Source organism: Macaca nemestrina, chromosome 18 (genome assembly GCF_043159975.1).
Source record: "Macaca nemestrina isolate mMacNem1 chromosome 18, mMacNem.hap1, whole genome shotgun sequence".
Classification (NCBI taxonomy): Eukaryota; Metazoa; Chordata; class Mammalia; order Primates; family Cercopithecidae; genus Macaca; species Macaca nemestrina.
Window position 1 is genome coordinate 37,761,531 of NC_092142.1, and position 21,605 is coordinate 37,783,135.

The window sequence follows — 21,605 nt, forward strand, 5'->3', positions numbered from 1 at the left end:
TCATCTCACAGAGTTACAGCTTTCCCCTCAAGAAGCCTTTCGCTAAGACAGTTCTTGTGGAATTGGCAAAGTGATATTTGGAAGCCCATAGAGGGCTATGGTGAAAAAGGAAATATCCTCAGATGAAATCTGGAAAGAAGCTTTCTGAGAAACTGCTTAGTGTTCTGTTAATTCATCTCACAGAGTTACATCTGTATTTCGTGGATCTCTTTGCTAGCCTTATTTCTGTGGAATCTGAGAACAGATATTTCGGATCCCTTTGGAGACTATAGGGCCAAAGGAAATATCCTCCAATAACAAAGAGAAAGAAGCTTTCTGAGAAACTTCTTTGTGTTCTGTGAAATCATCTCACAGAGTTACAGCTTTCCCCTCAAGAAGCCTTTCGCTAAGACAGTTCTTGTGGAATTGGCAAAGTGATATTTGGAAGCCCATAGAGGGCTATGGTGAAAAAGGAAATATCCTCAGATGAAATCTGGAAAGAAGCTTTCTGAGAAACTGCTTAGTGTTCTGTTAATTCATCTCACAGAGTTACATCTGTATTTCGTGGATCTCTTTGCTACGCTCATTTTTGTTGGTTCTGAGAACAGATATTTCTGTTCCCTTTGGAGACTACAGGGCCAAAGGAAATATCCTCCGATAACAAAGAGAAAGAAGCGTTCTGAGAAACTTCTTTGTGTTCTGTGAAATCATCTCACAGAGTTACAGCTTTCCCCTCAAGAAGCCTTTCGCTAAGACAGTTCTTGTGGAATTGGCAAAGTGATATTTGGAAGCCCATAGAGGGCTATGGTGAAAAAGGAAATATCCTCAGATGAAATCTGGAAAGAAGCTTTCTGAGAAACTGCTTAGTGTTCTGTTAATTCATCTCACAGAGTTACATCTGTATTTCGTGGATCTCTTTGCCAGCCTTATTTCTGTGGAATCTGAGAACAGATATTTCGGATCCCAGTGGAGACTATATGGCCAAAGGAAATATACTCCGATAACAAAGAGAAAGAAGCTTTCTGAGAAACTTCTTTGTGTTCTGTGAAATCATCTCACAGAGTTACAGCTTTCCCCTCAAGAAGCCTTTCGCTAAGACAGTTCTTGTGGAATTGGCAAAGTGATATTTGGAAGCCCATAGAGGGCTATGGTGAAAAAGGAAATATCCTCAGATGAAATCTGGAAAGAAGCTTTCTGAGAAACTGCTTAGTGTTCTGTTAATTCATCTCACAAAGTTACATCTGTATTTCGTGGATCTCTTTGCTAGCCTTATTTCTGTGGAATCTGAGAGCAGATATTTCGGATCCCTTTGGAGACTATAGGGCCAAAGGAAATATCCTCCGATAACAAAGAGAAAGAAGCTTTCTGAGAAACTTCTTTGTGTTCTGTGAAATCATCTCACAGAGTTACAGCTTTCCCCTCAAGAAGCCTTTCGCTAAGACAGTTCTTGTGGAATTGGCAAAGTGATATTTGGAAGCCGATAGAGGGCTATGGTGAAAAAGGAAATATCCTCAGATGAAATCTGGAAAGAAGCTTTCTGAGAAACTGCTTAGTGTTCTGTTAATTCATCTCACAGAGTTACATCTGTATTTCGTGGATCTCTTTGCTACGCTTATTTTTGTGGAATCTGAGAACAGATATTTCTGTTCCCTTTGGAGACTACAGTGCCAAAGGAAATATCCTCCGATAACAAAGAGAAAGAAGCTTTCTGAGAAACTTCTTTGTGTTCTGTGAAATCATCTCACAGAGTTAGAGCTTTCCCCACAAGAAGTCTTTCGCTAAGACAGTTCTTGTGGAATTGGCAAAGTCATATTTGGAAGCCCCTAGAGGGCTATGGTGAAAAAGGAAATATCCTCAGATGAAATCTGGAAAGAAGCTTTCTGAGAAACTGCTTAGTGTTCTGTTAATTCATCTCACAGAGTTACATCTGTATTTCGTGGATCTCTTTGCTAGCCTTATTTCTGTGGAATCTGACAACAGATATTTCGTATCCCTTTGGAGACTACAGGGCCAAAGGAAATATCCTCCGATAACAAAGAGAAAGAAGCGTTCTGAGAAACTTCTTTGTGTTCTGTGAAATCATCTCACAGAGTTACAGCTTTCCCCTCAAGAAGCCTTTCGCTAAGACACTTCTTGTGGAATTGGCAAAGTGATATTTGGAAGCCCATAGAGGGCTATGGTGAAAAAGGAAATATCCTCAGATGAAATCTGGAAAGAAGCTTTCTGAGAAACTGTTTAGTGTTCTGTTAATTCATCTCACAGAGTTACATCTGTATTTCGTGGATCACTTTGCTAGCCTTATTTCTGTGGAATCTGAGAACAGATATTTCGGATCCCTTTGGAGACTATAGGGCCAAAGGAAATATCCTCCGATAACAAAGGGAAAGAAGCTTTCTGAGAAACTTCTTTGTGTTCTGTGAAATCATCTCACAGAGTTACACCTTTCCCCTCAAGAAGCCTTTCGCTAAGACAGTTCTTGTGGAATTGGCAAAGTGATATTTGGAAGCCCATAGAGGGCTATGGTGAAAAAGGAAATATCCTCAGATGAAATCTGGAAAGAAGCTTTCTGAGAAACTGCTTAGTGTTCTGTTAATTCATCTCACAGAGTTACATCTGTATTTCGTGGATCTCTTTGCTAGCCTTTTTTCTGTGGAATCTGAGAACAGATATTTCGGATCCCTTTGGAGACTATAGGGCCAAAGGAAATATCCTCCGATAACAAAGAGAAAGAAGCGTTCTGAGAAACTTCTTTGTGTTCTGTGAAATCATCTCACAGAGTTACAGCTTTCCCCTCAAGAAGCCTTTCGCTAAGACAGTTCTTGTGGAATTGGCAAAGTGATATTTGGAAGCCCATAGAGGGCTATGGTGAAAAAGGAAATATCCTCAGATGAAATCTGGAAAGAAGCTTTCTGAGAAACTGCTTAGTGTTCTGTTAATTCATCTCACAGAGTTACATCTGTATTTCGTGGATCTCTTTGCTAGCCTTATTTCTGTGGAATCTGAGAACAGATATTTCGGATCCCTTTGGAGACTACAGGGCCAAAGGAAATATCCTCCGATAACAAAGAGAAAGAAGCGTTCTGAGAAACTTCTTTGTGTTCTGTGAAATCATCTCACAGAGTTACAGCTTTCCCCTCAAGAAGCCTTTCGCTAAGACAGTTCTTGTGGAATTGGCAAAGTGATATTTGGAAGCCCATAGAGGGCTATGGTGAAAAAGGAAATATCCTCAGATGAAATCTGGAAAGAAGCTTTCTGAGAAACTGCTTAGTGTTCTGTTAATTCATCTCACAGAGTTACATCTGTATTTCGTGGATCTCTTTGCTAGCCTTATTTCTGTGGAATCTGACAACAGATATTTCGTATCCCTTTGGAGACTACAGGGCCAAAGGAAATATCCTCCGATAACAAAGAGAAAGAAGCGTTCTGAGAAACTTCTTTGTGTTCTGTGAAATCATCTCACAGAGTTACAGCTTTCCCCTCAAGAAGCCTTTCGCTAAGACACTTCTTGTGGAATTGGCAAAGTGATATTTGGAAGCCCATAGAGGGCTATGGTGAAAAAGGAAATATCCTCAGATGAAATCTGGAAAGAAGCTTTCTGAGAAACTGTTTAGTGTTCTGTTAATTCATCTCACAGAGTTACATCTGTATTTCGTGGATCACTTTGCTAGCCTTATTTCTGTGGAATCTGAGAACAGATATTTCGGATCCCTTTGGAGACTATAGGGCCAAAGGAAATATCCTCCGATAACAAAGGGAAAGAAGCTTTCTGAGAAACTTCTTTGTGTTCTGTGAAATCATCTCACAGAGTTACACCTTTCCCCTCAAGAAGCCTTTCGCTAAGACAGTTCTTGTGGAATTGGCAAAGTGATATTTGGAAGCCCATAGAGGGCTATGGTGAAAAAGGAAATATCCTCAGATGAAATCTGGAAAGAAGCTTTCTGAGAAACTGCTTAGTGTTCTGTTAATTCATCTCACAGAGTTACATCTGTATTTCGTGGATCTCTTTGCTAGCCTTATTTCTGTGGAATCTGAGAACAGATATTTCGGATCCCTTTGGAGACTATAGGGCCAAAGGAAATATCCTCCGATAACAAAGAGAAAGAAGCGTTCTGAGAAACTTCTTTGTGTTCTGTGAAATCATCTCACAGAGTTACAGCTTTCCCCTCAAGAAGCCTTTCGCTAAGACAGTTCTTGTGGAATTGGCAAAGTGATATTTGGAAGCCCATAGAGGGCTATGGTGAAAAAGGAAATATCCTCAGATGAAATCTGGAAAGAAGCTTTCTGAGAAACTGCTTAGTGTTCTGTTAATTCATCTCACAGAGTTACATCTGTATTTCGTGGATCTCTTTGCTAGCCTTATTTCTGTGGAATCTGAGAACAGATATTTCGGATCCCTTTGGAGACTACAGGGCCAAAGGAAATATCCTCCGATAACAAAGAGAAAGAAGCGTTCTGAGAAACTTCTTTGTGTTCTGTGAAATCATCTCACAGAGTTACAGCTTTCCCCTCAAGAAGCCTTTCGCTAAGACAGTTCTTGTGGAATTGGCAAAGTGATATTTGGAAGCCCATAGAGGGCTATGGTGAAAAAGGAAATATCCTCAGATGAAATCTGGAAAGAAGCTTTCTGAGAAACTGCTTAGTGTTCTGTTAATTCATCTCACAGAGTTACATCTGTATTTCGTGGATCTCTTTGCCAGCCTTATTTCTGTGGAATCTGAGAAGAGATATTTCGGATCCCAGTGGAGACTATATGGCCAAAGGAAATATACTCCGATAACAAAGAGAAAGAAGCTTTCTGAGAAACTTCTTTGTGTTCTGTGAAATCATCTCACAGAGTTACAGCTTTCCCCTCAAGAAGCCTTTCGCTAAGACAGTTCTTGTGGAATTGGCAAAGTGATATTTGGAAGCCCATAGAGGGCTATGGTGAAAAAGGAAATATCCTCAGATGAAATCTGGAAAGAAGCTTTCTGAGAAACTGCTTAGTGTTCTGTTAATTCATCTCACAGAGTTACATCTGTATTTCGTGGATCTCTTTGCTACCCTTATTTCTGTGGAATCTGAGAACAGATATTTCGGATCCCTTTGGAGACTATAGGGCCAAAGGAAATATCCTCCGATAACAAAGAGAAAGAAGCTTTCTGAGAAACTTCTTTGTGTTCTGTGAAATCATCTCACAGAGTTACAGCTTTCCCCTCAAGAAGCCTTTCGCTAAGACAGTTCTTGTGGAATTGGCAAAGTGATATTTGGAAGCCCATAGAGGGCTATGGTGAAAAAGGAAATATCCTCAGATGAAATCTGGAAAGAAGCTTTCTGAGAAACTGCTTAGTGTTCTGTTAATTCATCTCACAGAGTTACATCTGTATTTCGTGGATCACTTTGCTAGCCTTATTTCTGTGGAATCTGAGAACAGATATTTCGGATCCCTTTGGAGACTATAGGGCCAAAGGAAATATCCTCCGATAACAAAGGGAAAGAAGCTTTCTGAGAAACTTCTTTGTGTTCTGTGAAATCATCTCACAGAGTTACACCTTTCCCCTCAAGAAGCCTTTCGCTAAGACAGTTCTTGTGGAATTGGCAAAGTGATATTTGGAAGCCCATAGAGGGCTATGGTGAAAAAGGAAATATCCTCAGATGAAATCTGGAAAGAAGCTTTCTGAGAAACTGCTTAGTGTTCTGTTAATTCATCTCACAGAGTTACATCTGTATTTCGTGGATCTCTTTGCTAGCCTTATTTCTGTGGAATCTGAGAACAGATATTTCGGATCCCTTTGGAGACTACAGGGCCAAAGGAAATATCCTCCGATAACAAAGAGAAAGAAGCGTTCTGAGAAACTTCTTTGTGTTCTGTGAAATCATCTCACAGAGTTACAGCTTTCCCCTCAAGAAGCCTTTCGCTAAGACAGTTCTTGTGGAATTGGCAAAGTGATATTTGGAAGCCCATAGAGGGCTATGGTGAAAAAGGAAATATCCTCAGATGAAATCTGGAAAGAAGCTTTCTGAGAAACTGCTTAGTGTTCTGTTAATTCATCTCACAGAGTTACATCTGTATTTCGTGGATCTCTTTGCTAGCCTTATTTCTGTGGAATCTGAGAACAGATATTTCGGATCCCTTTGGAGACTATAGGGCCAAAGGAAATATCCTCCGATAACAAAGAGAAAGAAGCTTTCTGAGAAACTTCTTTGTGTTCTGTGAAATCATCTCACAGAGTTACAGCTTTCCCCTCAAGAAGCCTTTCGCTAAGACAGTTCTTGTGGAATTGGCAAAGTGATATTTGGAAGCCCATAGAGGGCTATGGTGAAAAAGGAAATATCCTCAGATGAAATCTGGAAAGAAGCTTTCTGAGAAACTGCTTAGAGTTCTGTTAATTCATCTCACAGAGTTACATCTGTATTTCGTGGATCTCTTTGCTAGCCTTATTTCTGTGGAATCTGAGAACAGATATTTCGGATCCCTTTGGAGACTATAGGGCCAAAGGAAATATCCTCCAATAACAAAGAGAAAGAAGCTTTCTGAGAAACTTCTTTGTGTTCTGTGAAATCATCTCACAGAGTTACAGCTTTCCCCTCAAGAAGCCTTTCGCTAAGACAGTTCTTGTGGAATTGGCAAAGTGATATTTGGAAGCCCATAGAGGGCTATGGTGAAAAAGGAAATATCCTCAGATGAAATCTGGAAAGAAGCTTTCTGAGAAACTGCTTAGTGTTCTGTTAATTCATCTCACAGAGTTACATCTGTATTTCGTGGATCTCTTTGCTACGCTTATTTCTGTGGAATCTGAGAACAGATATTTCGGTTCCCTTTGGAGACTATAGGGCCAAAGGAAATATCCTCCGATAACAAGAGAAAGAAGCTTTCTGAGAAACTTATTTGTGTTCTGTGAAATCATCTCACAGAGTTACAGCTTTCCCCTCAAGAAGCCTTTCGCTAAGACAGTTCTTGTGGAATTGGCAAAGTGATATTTGGAAGCCCATAGAGGGCTATGGTGAAAAAGGAAATATCCTCAGATGAAATCTGGAAAGAAGCTTTCTGAGAAACTGCTTAGTGTTCTGTTAATTCATCTCACAGAGTTACATCTGTATTTCGTGGATCTCTTTGCTAGCCTTATTTCTGTGGAATCTGAGAGCAGATATTTCGGATCCCTTTGGAGACTACAGGGCCAAAGGAAATATCCTCCGATAACAAAGAGAAAGAAGCGTTCTGAGAAACTTCTTTGTGTTCTGTGAAATCATCTCACAGAGTTACAGCTTTCCCCTCAAGAAGCCTTTCGCTAAGACAGTTCTTGTGGAATTGGCAAAGTGATATTTGGAAGCCCATAGAGGGCTATGGTGAAAAAGGAAATATCCTCAGATGAAATCTGGAAAGAAGCTTTCTGAGAAACTGCTTAGTGTTCTGTTAATTCATCTCACAGAGTTACATCTGTACTTCGTGGATCTCTTTGCTAGCCTTATTTCTGTGGAATCTGAGTACAGATATTTCGGATCCCTTTGGAGACTATAGGGCCAAAGGAAATATCCTCCAATAACAAAGAGAAAGAAGCTTTCTGAGAAACTTCTTTGTGTTCTGTGAAATCATCTCACAGAGTTACAGCTTTCCCCTCAAGAAGCCTTTCGCTAAGACAGTTCTTGTGGAATTGGCAAAGTGATATTTGGAAGCCGATAGAGGGCTGTGGTGAAAAAGGAAATATCCTCAGATGAAATCTGGAAAGAAGCTTTCTGAGAAACTGCTTAGTGTTCTGTTAATTCATCTCACAGAGTTACATCTGTATTTCGTGGATCTCTTTGCTAGCCTTATTTCTGTGGAATCTGAGAACAGATATTTCGGATCCCTTTGGAGACTATAGGGCCAAAGGAAATATCCTCCGAAAACAAAGAGAAAGAAGCTTTCTGAGAAACTTCTTTGTGTTTTGTGAAATCATCTCACAGAGTTACAGCTTTCCCCTCAAGAAGCCTTTCGCTAAGACAGTTCTTGTGGAATTGGCAAAGTGATATTTGGAAGCCCATAGAGGGCTATGGTGAAAAAGGAAATATCCTCAGATGAAATCTGGAAAGAAGCTTTCTGAGAAACTGCTTAGTGTTCTGTTAATTCATCTCACAGAGTTACATCTGTATTTCGTGGATCACTTTGCTAGCCTTATTTCTGTGGAATCTGAGAACAGATATTTCGGATCCCTTTGGAGACTATAGGGCCAAAGGAAATATCCTCCGATAACAAAGGGAAAGAAGCTTTCTGAGAAACTTCTTTGTGTTCTGTGAAATCATCTCACAGAGTTACACCTTTCCCCTCAAGAAGCCTTTCGCTAAGACAGTTCTTGTGGAATTGGCAAAGTGATATTTGGAAGCCCATAGAGGGCTATGGTGAAAAAGGAAATATCCTCAGATGAAATCTGGAAAGAAGCTTTCTGAGAAACTGCTTAGTGTTCTGTTAATTCATCTCACAGAGTTACATCTGTATTTCGTGGATCTCTTTGCTAGCCTTATTTCTGTGGAATCTGAGAACAGATATTTCGGATCCCTTTGGAGACTACAGGGCCAAAGGAAATATCCTCCGATAACAAAGAGAAAGAAGCGTTCTGAGAAACTTCTTTGTGTTCTGTGAAATCATCTCACAGAGTTACAGCTTTCCCCTCAAGAAGCCTTTCGCTAAGACAGTTCTTGTGGAATTGGCAAAGTGATATTTGGAAGCCCATAGAGGGCTATGGTGAAAAAGGAAATATCCTCAGATGAAATCTGGAAAGAAGCTTTCTGAGAAACTGCTTAGTGTTCTGTTAATTCATCTCACAGAGTTACATCTGTATTTCGTGGATCTCTTTGCTAGCCTTATTTCTGTGGAATCTGAGAACAGATATTTCGGATCCCTTTGGAGACTATAGGGCCAAAGGAAATATCCTCCGATAACAAAGAGAAAGAAGCTTTCTGAGAAACTTCTTTGTGTTCTGTGAAATCATCTCACAGAGTTACAGCTTTCCCCTCAAGAAGCCTTTCGCTAAGACAGTTCTTGTGGAATTGGCAAAGTGATATTTGGAAGCCCATAGAGGGCTATGGTGAAAAAGGAAATATCCTCAGATGAAATCTGGAAAGAAGCTTTCTGAGAAACTGCTTAGTGTTCTGTTAATTCATCTCACAGAGTTACATCTGTATTTCGTGGATCTCTTTGCTAGCCTTATTTCTGTGGAATCTGAGAACAGATATTTCGGATCCCTTTGGAGACTATAGGGCCAAAGGAAATATCCTCCAATAACAAAGAGAAAGAAGCTTTCTGAGAAACTTCTTTGTGTTCTGTGAAATCATCTCACAGAGTTACAGCTTTCCCCTCAAGAAGCCTTTCGCTAAGACAGTTCTTGTGGAATTGGCAAAGTGATATTTGGAAGCCCATAGAGGGCTATGGTGAAAAAGGAAATATCCTCAGATGAAATCTGGAAAGAAGCTTTCTGAGAAACTGCTTAGTGTTCTGTTAATTCTTCTCACAGAGTTACATCTGTATTTCGTGGATCTCATTGCTACCCTTATTTTTGTGGAATCTGAGAACAGATATTTCTGTTCCCTTTGGAGACTACAGGGCCAAAGGAAATATCCTCCGATAACAAAGAGAAAGAAGCTTTCTGAGAAACTTCTTTGTGTTCTGTGAAATCATCTCACAGAGTTACAGCTTTCCCCTCAAGAAGCCTTTCGCTAAGACAGTTCTTGTAGATTTGGCAAAGTGATATTTGGAAGCCCATAGAGGGCTATGGTGAAAAAGGAAATATCCTCAGATGAAATCTGGAAAGAAGCTTTCTGAGAAACTGCTTAGTGTTCTGTTAATTCATCTCACAGAGTTACATCTGTATTTCGTGGATCTCTTTGCTACCCTTATTTCTGTGGAATCTGAGAACAGATATTTCGGTTCCCTTTGGAGACTATAGGGCCAAAGGAAATATCCTCCGATAACAAAGAGAAAGAAGCTTTCTGAGAAACTTCTTTGTGTTCTGTGAAATCATCTCACAGAGTTACAGCTTTCCCCTCAAGAAGCCTTTCGCTAAGACAGTTCTTGTGGAATTGGCAAAGTGATATTTGGAAGCCCATAGAGGGCTATGGTGAAAAAGGAAATATCCTCAGATGAAATCTGGAAAGAAGCTTTCTGAGAAACTGCTTAGTGTTCTGTTAATTCATCTCACAGAGTTACATCTGTATTTCGTGGATCTCTTTGCTAGCCTTATTTCTGTGGAATCTGAGAACAGATATTTCGGATCCCTTTGGAGACTACAGGGCCAAAGGAAATATCCTCCGATAACAAAGAGAAAGAAGCGTTCTGAGAAACTTCTTTGTGTTCTGTGAAATCATCTCACAGAGTTACAGCTTTCCCCTCAAGAAGCCTTTCGCTAAGACAGTTCTTGTGGAATTGGCAAAGTGATATTTGGAAGCCCATAGAGGGCTATGGTGAAAAAGGAAATATCCTCAGATGAAATCTGGAAAGAAGCTTTCTGAGAAACTGCTTAGTGTTCTGTTAATTCATCTCACAGAGTTACATCTGTATTTCGTGGATCTCTTTGCTACCCTTATTTCTGTGGAATCTGAGAACAGATATTTCGGATCCCTTTGGAGACTATAGGGCCAAAGGAAATATCCTCCGATAACAAAGAGAAAGAAGCTTTCTGAGAAACTTCTTTGTGTTCTGTGAAATCATCTCACAGAGTTACAGCTTTCCCCTCAAGAAGCCTTTCGCTAAGACAGTTCTTGTGGAATTGGCAAAGTGATATTTGGAAGCCCATAGAGGGCTATGGTGAAAAAGGAAATATCCTCAGATGAAATCTGGAAAGAAGCTTTCTGAGAAACTGCTTAGTGTTCTGTTAAATCAACACACAGAGTTACATCTGTATTTCGTGGATCTCTTTGCTAGCCTTATTTCTGTGGAATCTGAGAACAGATATTTCGGATCCCTTTGGAGACTATAGGGCCAAAGGAAATATCCTCCGAAAACAAAGAGAAAGAAGCTTTCTGAGAAACTTCTTTGTGTTCTGTGAAATCATCTCACAGAGTTACAGCTTTCCCTTCAAGAAGCCTTTCGCTAAGACAGTTCTTGTGGAATTGGCAAAGTGATATTTGGAAGCCCATAGAGGGCTATGGTGAAAAAGGAAATATCCTCAGATGAAATCTGGAAAGAAGCTTTCTGAGAAACTGCTTAGTGTTATGTTAATTCATCTCACAGAGTTACATCTGTATTTCGTGGATCTCTTTGCTACGCTTATTTTTGTGGAATCTGAGAACAGATATTTCTGTTCCCTTTGGAGACTACAGGGCCAAAGGAAATATCCTCCGATAACAAAGAGAAAGAAGCTTTCTGAGAAACTTCTTTGTGTTCCGTGAAATCATCTCACAGAGTTACAGCTTTCCCCTCAAGAAGCCTTTCGCTAAGACAGTTCTTGTGGAATTGGCAAAGTGATATTTGGAAGCCCATAGAGGGCTATGGTGAAAAAGGAAATATCCTCAGATGAAATCTGGAAAGAAGTTTTCTGATAAACTGCTTAGTGTTCTGTTAATTCATCTAACAGAGTTACATCTGTATTTCGTGGACCTCTTTGCTAGCCTTATTTTTGTGGAATCTGAGAACAGATATTTCTGTTCCCTTTGAAGACTACAGGGCCAAAGGAAATATCCTCCGATAACAAAGAGAAAGAAGCTTTCTGAGAAACTTCTTTGTGTTCTGTGAAATCATCTCACAGAGTTACAGCTTTCCCCTCAAGAAGCCTTTCGCTAAGACAGTTCTTGTGGAATTGGCAAAGTGATATTTGGAAGCCCATAGAGGGCTATGGTGAAAAAGGAAATATCCTCAGATGAAATCTGGAAAGAAGCTTTCTGAGAAACTGCTTAGTGTTCTGTTAATTCATCTCACAGAGTTACATCTGTATTTCGTGGATCTCTTTGCTACGCTCATTTTTGTTGGATCTGAGAACAGATATTTCTGTTCCCTTTGGAGACTACAGGGCCAAAGGAAATATCCTCCGATAACAAAGAGAAAGAAGCGTTCTGAGAAACTTCTTTGTGTTCTGTGAAATCATCTCACAGAGTTACAGCTTTCCCCTCAAGAAGCCTTTCGCTAAGACAGTTCTTGTGGATTTGGCAAAGTGATATTTGGAAGCCCATAGAGGGCTATGGTGAAAAAGGAAATATCCTCAGATGAAATCTGGAAAGAAGTTTTCTGATAAACTGCTTAGTGTTCTGTTAATTCATCTCACAGAGTTACATCTGTATTTCGTGGATCTCTTTGCCAGCCTTATTTCTGTGGAATCTGAGAAGAGATATTTCGGATCCCAGTGGAGACTATATGGCCAAAGGAAATATACTCCGATAACAAAGAGAAAGAAGCTTTCTGAGAAACTTCTTTGTGTTCTGTGAAATCATCTCACAGAGTTACAGCTTTCCCCTCAAGAAGCCTTTCGCTAAGACAGTTCTTGTGGAATTGGCAAAGTGATATTTGGAAGCCCATAGAGGGCTATGGTGAAAAAGGAAATATCCTCAGATGAAATCTGGAAAGAAGCTTTCTGAGAAACTGCTTAGTGTTCTGTTAATTCATCTCACAGAGTTACATCTGTATTTCGTGGATCTCTTTGCTAGCCTTATTTCTGTGGAATCTGAGAACAGATATTTCGGATCCCTTTGGAGACTATAGGGCCAAAGGAAATATCCTCCGATAACAAAGAGAAAGAAGCTTTCTGAGAAACTTCTTTGTGTTCTGTGAAATCATCTCACAGAGTTACAGCTTTCCCCTCAAGAAGCCTTTCGCTAAGACAGTTCTTGTGGAATTGGCAAAGTGATATTTGGAAGCCCATAGAGGGCTATGGTGAAAAAGGAAATATCCTCAGATGAAATCTGGAAAGAAGCTTTCTGAGAAACTGCTTAGTGTTCTGTTAATTCATCTCACAGAGTTACATCTGTATTTCGTGGATCTCTTTGCTAGCCTTATTTCTGTGGAATCTGAGAACAGATATTTCGGATCCCTTTGGAGACTATAGGGCCAAAGGAAATATCCTCCAATAACAAAGAGAAAGAAGCTTTCTGAGAAACTTCTTTGTGTTCTGTGAAATCATCTCACAGAGTTACAGCTTTCCCCTCAAGAAGCCTTTCGCTAAGACAGTTCTTGTGGAATTGGCAAAGTGATATTTGGAAGCCCATAGAGGGCTATGGTGAAAAAGGAAATATCCTCAGATGAAATCTGGAAAGAAGCTTTCTGAGAAACTGCTTAGTGTTCTGTTAATTCTTCTCACAGAGTTACATCTGTATTTCGTGGATCTCTTTGCTACCCTTATTTTTGTGGAATCTGAGAACAGATATTTCTGTTCCCTTTGGAGACTACAGGGCCAAAGGAAATATCCTCCGATAACAAAGAGAAAGAAGCTTTCTGAGAAACTTCTTTGTGTTCTGTGAAATCATCTCACAGAGTTACAGCTTTCCCCTCAAGAAGCCTTTCGCTAAGACAGTTCTTGTAGATTTGGCAAAGTGATATTTGGAAGCCCATAGAGGGCTATGGTGAAAAAGGAAATATCCTCAGATGAAATCTGGAAAGAATCTTTCTGAGAAACTGCTTAGTGTTCTGTTAATTCATCTCACAGAGTTACATCTGTATTTCGTGGATCTCTTTGCTACCCTTATTTCTGTGGAATCTGAGAACAGATATTTCGGATCCCTTTGGAGACTATAGGGCCAAAGGAAATATCCTCCGATAACAAAGAGAAAGAAGCTTTCTGAGAAACTTCTTTGTGTTCTGTGAAATCATCTCACAGAGTTACAGCTTTCCCCTCAAGAAGCCTTTCGCTAAGACAGTTCTTGTGGAATTGGCAAAGTGATATTTGGAAGCCCATAGAGGGCTATGGTGAAAAAGGAAATATCCTCAGATGAAATCTGGAAAGAAGCTTTCTGAGAAACTGCTTAGTGTTCTGTTAAATCAACTCACAGAGTTACATCTGTATTTCGTGGATCTCTTTGCTAGCCTTATTTCTGTGGAATCTGAGAACAGATATTTCGGATCCCTTTGGAGACTATAGGGCCAAAGGAAATATCCTCCGTAAACAAAGAGAAAGAAGCTTTCTGAGAAACTTCTTTGTGTTCTGTGAAATCATCTCACAGAGTTACAGCTTTCCCTTCAAGAAGCCTTTCGCTAAGACAGTTCTTGTGGAATTGGCAAAGTGATATTTGGAAGCCCATAGAGGGCTATGGTGAAAAAGGAAATATCCGCAGATGAAATCTGGAAAGAAGCTTCCTGAGAAACTGCTTAGTGTTCTGTTAATTCATCTCACAGAGTTACATCTGTATTTCTTGGATCTCTTTGCTAGCCTTATTTCTGTGGAATCTGAGAACTGATATTTCCGATCCCTGTGGAGACTATATGGCCAAAGGAAATATACTCCGATAACAAAGAGAAAGAAGCTTTCTGAGAAACTTCTTTGTGTTCTGTGAAATCATCTCACAGAGTTACAACGTTCCCCTCAAGAAGCCTTTCGCTAAGACAGTTCTTGTGGAATTGGCAAAGTGATATTTGGAAGCCCCTAGAGGGCTATGGTGAAAAAGGAAATATCCTCAGATGAAATCTGGAAAGAAGCTTTCTGAGAAACTGCTTAGTGTTCTCTTAATTCATCTCACAGAGTTACATCTGTATTTCGTGGATCTCTTTGCCAGCCTTATTTCTGTGGAATCTGAGAAGAGATATTTCGGATCCCAGTGGAGACTATATTGCCAAAGGAAATATACTCCGATAACAAAGAGAAAGAAGCTTTCTGAGAAACTTCTTTGTGTTCTGTGAAATCATCTCACAGAGTTACAGCTTTCCCCTCAAGAAGCCTTTCGCTAAGACAGTTCTTGTGGAATTGGCAAAGTGATATTTGGAAGCCCATAGAGGGCTATGGTGAAAAAGGAAATATCCTCAGATGAAATCTGGAAAGAAGCTTTCTGAGAAACTGCTTAGTGTTCTGTTAATTCATCTCACAGAGTTACATCTGTATTTCGTGGATCTCTTTGCTAGCCTTATTTCTGTGGAATCTGAGAACAGATATTTCGGATCCCTTTGGAGACTATAGGGCCAAAGGAAATATCCTCCGATAACAAAGAGAAAGAAGCTTTCTGAGAAACTTCTTTGTGTTCTGTGAAATCATCTCACAGAGTTACAGCTTTCCCCTCAAGAAGCCTTTCGCTAAGACAGTTCTTGTGGAATTGGCAAAGTGATATTTGGAAGCCCATAGAGGGCTATGGTGAAAAAGGAAATATCCTCAGATGAAATCTGGAAAGAAGCTTTCTGAGAAACTGCTTAGTGTTCTGTTAATTCATCTCACAGAGTTACATCTGTATTTCGTGGATCTCTTTGCTAGCCTTATTTCTGTGGAATCTGAGAACAGATATTTCGGATCCCTTTGGAGACTATAGGGCCAAAGGAAATATCCTCCAATAACAAAGAGAAAGAAGCTTTCTGAGAAACTTCTTTGTGTTCTGTGAAATCATCTCACAGAGTTACAGCTTTCCCCTCAAGAAGCCTTTCGCTAAGACAGTTCTTGTGGAATTGGCAAAGTGATATTTGGAAGCCCATAGAGGGCTATGGTGAAAAAGGAAATATCCTCAGATGAAATCTGGAAAGAAGCTTTCTGAGAAACTGCTTAGTGTTCTGTTAATTCTTCTCACAGAGTTACATCTGTATTTCGTGGATCTCTTTGCTTCCCTTATTTTTGTGGAATCTGAGAACAGATATTTCTGTTCCCTTTGGAGACTACAGGGCCAAAGGAAATATCCTCCGATAACAAAGAGAAAGAAGCTTTCTGAGAAACTTCTTTGTGTTCTGTGAAATCATCTCACAGAGTTACAGCTTTCCCCTCAAGAAGCCTTTCGCTAAGACAGTTCTTGTGGAATTGGCAAAGTGATATTTGGAAGCCCATAGAGGGCTATCGTGAAAAAGGAAATATCCTCAGATGAAATCTGGAAAGAAGCTTTCTGAGAAACTGCTTAGTGTTCTGTTAATTCATCTCACAGAGTTACATCTGTATTTCGTGGATCTCTTTGCTAGCCTTATTTCTGTGGAATCTGAGAACAGATATTTCGGATCCCTTTGGAGACTACAGGGCCAAAGGAAATATCCTCCGATAACAAAGAGAAAGAAGCTTTCTGAGAAACTTCTTTGTGTTCTGTGAAATCATCTCACAGAGTTACAGCTTTCCCCTCAAGAAGCCTTTCGCTAAGACAGTTCTTGTGGAATTGGCAAAGTGATATTAGGAAGCCCATAGAGGGCTATGGTGAAAAAGGAAATATCCTCAGATGAAATCTGGAAAGAAGCTTTCTGAGAAACTGCTTAGTGTTCTGTTAATTCATCTCACAGAGTTACATCTGTATTTCGTGGATCTCTTTGCTAGCCTTATTTCTGTGGAATCTGAGAACAGATATTTCAGATCCCTTTGGAGACTATAGGGCCAAAGGAAATATCCTCCGATAACAAAGAGAAAGAAGCTTTCTGAGAAACTTCTTTGTGTTCTGTGAAATCATCTCACAGAGTTACAGCTTTCCCCTCAAGAAGCCTTTCGCTAAGACAGTTCTTGTGGAATTGGCAAAGTGATATTTGGAAGCCCATAGAGGGCTATGGTGAAAAAGGAAATATCCTCAGATGAAATCTGGAAAGAAGCTTTCTGAGAAACTGCTTAGTGTTCTGTTAATTCAACTCACGGAGTTACATCTGTATTTCGTGGATCTCTTTGCTAGCCTTATTTCTGTGGAATCTGAGAACAGATATTTCGGATCCCTTTGGAGACTATAGGGCCAAAGGAAATATCCTCCGATAACAAAGAGAAAGAAGCTTTCTGAGAAACTTCTTTGTGTTCTTTGAAATCATCTCACAGAGTTACAGCTTTCCCCTCAAGAAGCCTTTCGCTAAGACAGTTCTTGTGGAATTGGCAAAGTGATATTTGGAAGCCCATAGAGGGCTATGGTGAAAAAGGAAATATCCGCAGATGAAATCTGGAAAGAAGCTTCCTGAGAAACTGCTTAGTGTTCTGTTAATTCATCTCACAGAGTTACATCTGTATTTCGTGGATCTCTTTGCTAGCCTTATTTCTGTGGAATCTGAGAACAGATATTTCGGATCCCTTTGGAGACTATAGGGCCAAAGGAAATATCCTCCGATAACAAAGAGAAAGAAGCTTTCTGAGAAACTTCTTTGTGTTCTGTGAAATCATCTCACAGAGTTACAGCTTTCCCCTCAAGAAGCCTTTCGCTAAGACAGTTCTTGTGGAATTGGCAAAGTGATATTTGGAAGCCCGTAGAGGGCTATGGTGAAAAAGGAAATATCCTCAGATGAAATCTGGAAAGAAGCTTTCTGAGAAACTGCTTAGTGTTCTGTTAATTCATCTCACAGAGTTACATCTGTATTTCGTGGATCTCTTTGCTAACCTTATTTCTGTGGAATCTGAGAACAGATATTTCGGATCCCTTTGGAGACTATAGGGCCAAAGGAAATATCCTCCAATAACAAAGAGAAAGAAGCTTTCTGAGAAACTTCTTTGTGTTCTGTGAAATCATCTCACAGAGTTACAGCTTTCCCCTCAAGAAGCCTTTCGCTAAGACAGTTCTTGTGGAATTGGCAAAGTGATATTTGGAAGCCCATAGAGGGCTATGGTGAAAAAGGAAATATCCTCAGATGAAATCTGGAAAGAAGCTTTCTGAGAAACTGCTTAGTGTTCTGTTAATTCATCTCACAGAGTTACATCTGTATTTCGTGGATCTCTTTGCTAGCCTTATTTCTGTGGAATCTGAGAACAGATATTTCGGATCCCTTTGGAGACTATAGGGCCAAAGGAAATATCCTCCAATAACAAAGAGAAAGAAGCTTTCTGAGAAACTTCTTTGTGTTCTGTGAAATCATCTCACAGAGTTACAGCTTTCCCCTCAAGAAGCCTTTCGCTAAGACAGTTCTTGTGGAATTGGCAAAGTGATATTTGGAAGCCCATAGAGGGCTATGGTGAAAAAGGAAATATCCTCAGATGAAATCTGGAAAGAAGCTTTCTGAGAAACTGCTTAGTGTTCTGTTAATTCTTCTCACAGAGTTACATCTGTATTTCGTGGATCTCTTTGCTACCCTTATTTTTGTGGAATCTGAGAACAGATATTTCTGTTCCCTTTGGAGACTACAGGGCCAAAGGAAATATCCTCCGATAACAAAGAGAAAGAAGCTTTCTGAGAAACTTCTTTGTGTTCTGTGAAATCATCTCACAGAGTTACAGCTTTCCCCTCAAGAAGCCTTTCGCTAAGACAGTTCTTGTAGATTTGGCAAAGTGATATTTGGAAGCCCATAGAGGGCTATGGTGAAAAAGGAAATATCCTCAGATGAAATCTGGAAAGAATCTTTCTGAGAAACCGCTTAGTGTTCTGTTAATTCATCTCACGGAGTTACATCTGTATTTCGTGGATCTCTTTGCTACCCTTATTTCTGTGGAATCTGAGAACAGATATTTCGGTTCCCTTTGGAGAATATAGGGCCAAAGGAAATATCCTCCGATAACAAAGAGAAAGAAGCTTTCTGAGAAACTTCTTTGTGTTCTGTGAAATCATCTCACAGAGTTACAGCTTTCCCCTCAAGAAGCCTTTCGCTAAGACAGTTCTTGTGGAATTGGCAAAGTGATATTTGGAAGCCCATAGAGGGCTATGGTGAAAAAGGAAATATCCTCAGATGAAATCTGGAAAGAAGCTTTCTGAGAAACTGCTTAGTGTTCTGTTAATTCATCTCACAGAGTTACATCTGTATTTCGTGGATCTCTTTGCTAGCCTTATTTCTGTGGAATCTGAGAACAGATATTTCGGATCCCTTTGGAGACTACAGGGCCAAAGGAAATATCCTCCGATAACAAAGAGAAAGAAGCGTTCTGAGTAACTTCTTTGTGTTCTGTGAAATCATCTCACAGAGTTACAGCTTTCCCCTCAAGAAGCCTTTCGCTAAGACAGTTCTTGTGGAATTGGCAAAGTGATATTAGGAAGCCCATAGAGGGCTATGGTGAAAAAGGAAATATCCTCAGATGAAATCTGGAAAGAAGCTTTCTGAGAAACTGCTTAGTGTTCTGTTAATTCATCTCACAGAGTTACATCTGTATTTCGTGGATCTCTTTGCTAGCCTTATTTCTGTGGAGTCTGAGAACAGATATTTCGGATCCCTTTGGAGACTATAGGGCCAAAGGAAATATCCTCCGAGAACAAAGAGAAAGAAGCTTTCTGAGAAACTTCTTTGTGTTCTGTGAAATCATCTCACAGAGTTACAGCTTTCCCCTCAAGAAGCCTTTCGCTAAGACAGTTCTTGTGGAATTGGCAAAGTGATATTTGGAAGCCCATAGAGGGCTATGGTGAAAAAGGAAATATCCTCAGATGAAATCTGGAAAGAAGCTTTCTGAGAAACTGCTTAGTGTTCTGTTAATTCATCTCACAGAGTTACATCTGTATTTCGTGGATCTCTTTGCTACCCTTATTTCTGTGGAATCTGAGAACAGATATTTCGGATCCCTTTGGAGACTATAGGGCCAAAGGAAATATCCTCCGATAACAAAGAGAAAGAAGCTTTCTGAGAAACTTCTTTGTGTTCTGTGAAATCATCTCACAGAGTTACAGCTTTCCCCTCAAGAAGCCTTTCGCTAAGACAGTTCTTGTGGAATTGGCAAAGTGATATTTGGAAGCCCATAGAGGGCTATGGTGAAAAAGGAAATATCCTCATATGAAATCTGGAAAGAAGCTTTCTGAGAAACTGCTTAGTGTTCTGTTAATTCAACTCACAGAGTTACATCTGTATTTCGTGGATCTCTTTGCTAGCCTTATTTCTGTGGAATCTGAGAACAGATATTTCGGATCCCTTTGGAGACTATAGGGCCAAAGGAAATATCCTCCGATAACAAAGAGAAAGAAGCTTTCTGAGAAACTTCTTTGTGTTCTGTGAAATCATCTCACAGAGTTACAGCTTTCCCCTCAAGAAGCCTTTCGCTAAGACAGTTCTTGTGGAATTGGCAAAGTGATATTTGGAAGCCCATAGAGGGCTATGGTGAAAAAGGAAATATCCGTAGATGAAATCTGGAAAGAAGCTTCCTGAGAAACTGCTTAGTGTTCTGTTAATTCATCTCACAGAGTTACATCTGTATTTCGTGGATCTCTTTGCTAGCCTTATTTCTGTGGAATCTGAGAACTGATATTTCCGATCCCTGTGGAGACTATATGGCCAAAGGAAATATACTCCGATAACAAAGAGAAAGAAGCTTTCTGAGAAACTTCTTTGTGTTCTGTGAAATCATCTCACAGAGTTACAACGTTCCCCTCAAGAAGCCTTTCGCTAAGACAGTTCTTGTGGAATTGGCAAAGTGATATTTGGAAGCCCCTAGAGGGATATGGTGAAAAAGGAAATATCCTCAGATGAAATCTGGAAAGAAGCTTTCTGAGAAACTGCTTAGTGTTCTGTTAATTCATCTCACAGAGTTACATCTGTATTTCGTGGATCTCTTTGCTACGCTTATTTTTGTGGAATCTGAGAACAGATATTTCTGTTCCCTTTGGAGACTACAGGGCCAAAGGAAATATCCTCCGATAACAAAGAGAAAGAAGCTTTCTGAGAAACTTCTTTGTGTTCTGTGAAATCATCTCACAGAGTTACAGCTTTCCCCTCAAGAAGCCTTTCGCTAAGACAGTTCTTGTGGAATTGGCAAAGTGATATTTGGAAGCCCATAGAGGGCTATGGTGAAAAAGGAAATATCCTCAGATGAAATCTGGAAAGAAGTTTTCTGATAAACTGCTTAGTGTTCTGTTAATTCATCTCACAGAGTTACATCTGTATTTCGTGGACCTCTTTGCTAGCCTTATTTTTGTGGAATCTGAGAACAGACATTTCTGTTCCCTTTGGAGACTACAGGGCCAAAGGAAATATACTCGGATAACAAAGAGAAAGAAGCTTTCTGAGAAACTTCTTTGTGTTCTGTGAAATCATCTCACAGAGTTACAGCTTTCCCCTCAAGAAGCCTTTCGCTAAGACAGTTCTTGTGGAATTGGCAAAGTGATATTTGGAAGCCCATAGAGGGCTATGGTGAAAAAGGAAATATCCTCAGATGAAATCTGGAAAGAAGCTTTCTGATAAACTGCTTAGTGTTCTGTTAATTCATCTCAAAGAGTTACATCTGTATTTCGTGGATCTCTTTGCTAGCCTTATTTCTGTGGAATGTGAGAACAGATATTTCGGATCCCAGTGGAGACTATATGGCCAAAGGAAATATACTCCGATAACAAAGAGAAAGAAGCTTTCTGAGAAACTTCTTTGTGTTCTGTGAAATCATCTCACAGAGTTACAGCTTTCCCCTCAAGAAGCCTTTCGCTAAGACAGTTCTTGTGGAATTGGCAAAGTGATATTTGGAAGCCCATAGAGGGCTATGGTGAAAAAGGAAATATCCTCAGATGAAATCTGGAAAGAAGCTTTCTGAGAAACTGCTTAGTGTTCTGTTAATTCATCTCACAGAGTTACATCTGTATTTCGTGGATCTCTTTGCTAGCCTTATTTCTGTGGAATCTGAGAACAGATATTTCGGATCCCTTTGGAGACTACAGGGCCAAAGGAAATATCCTCCGATAACAAAGAGAAAGAAGCTTTCTGAGAAACTTCTTTGTGTTCTGTG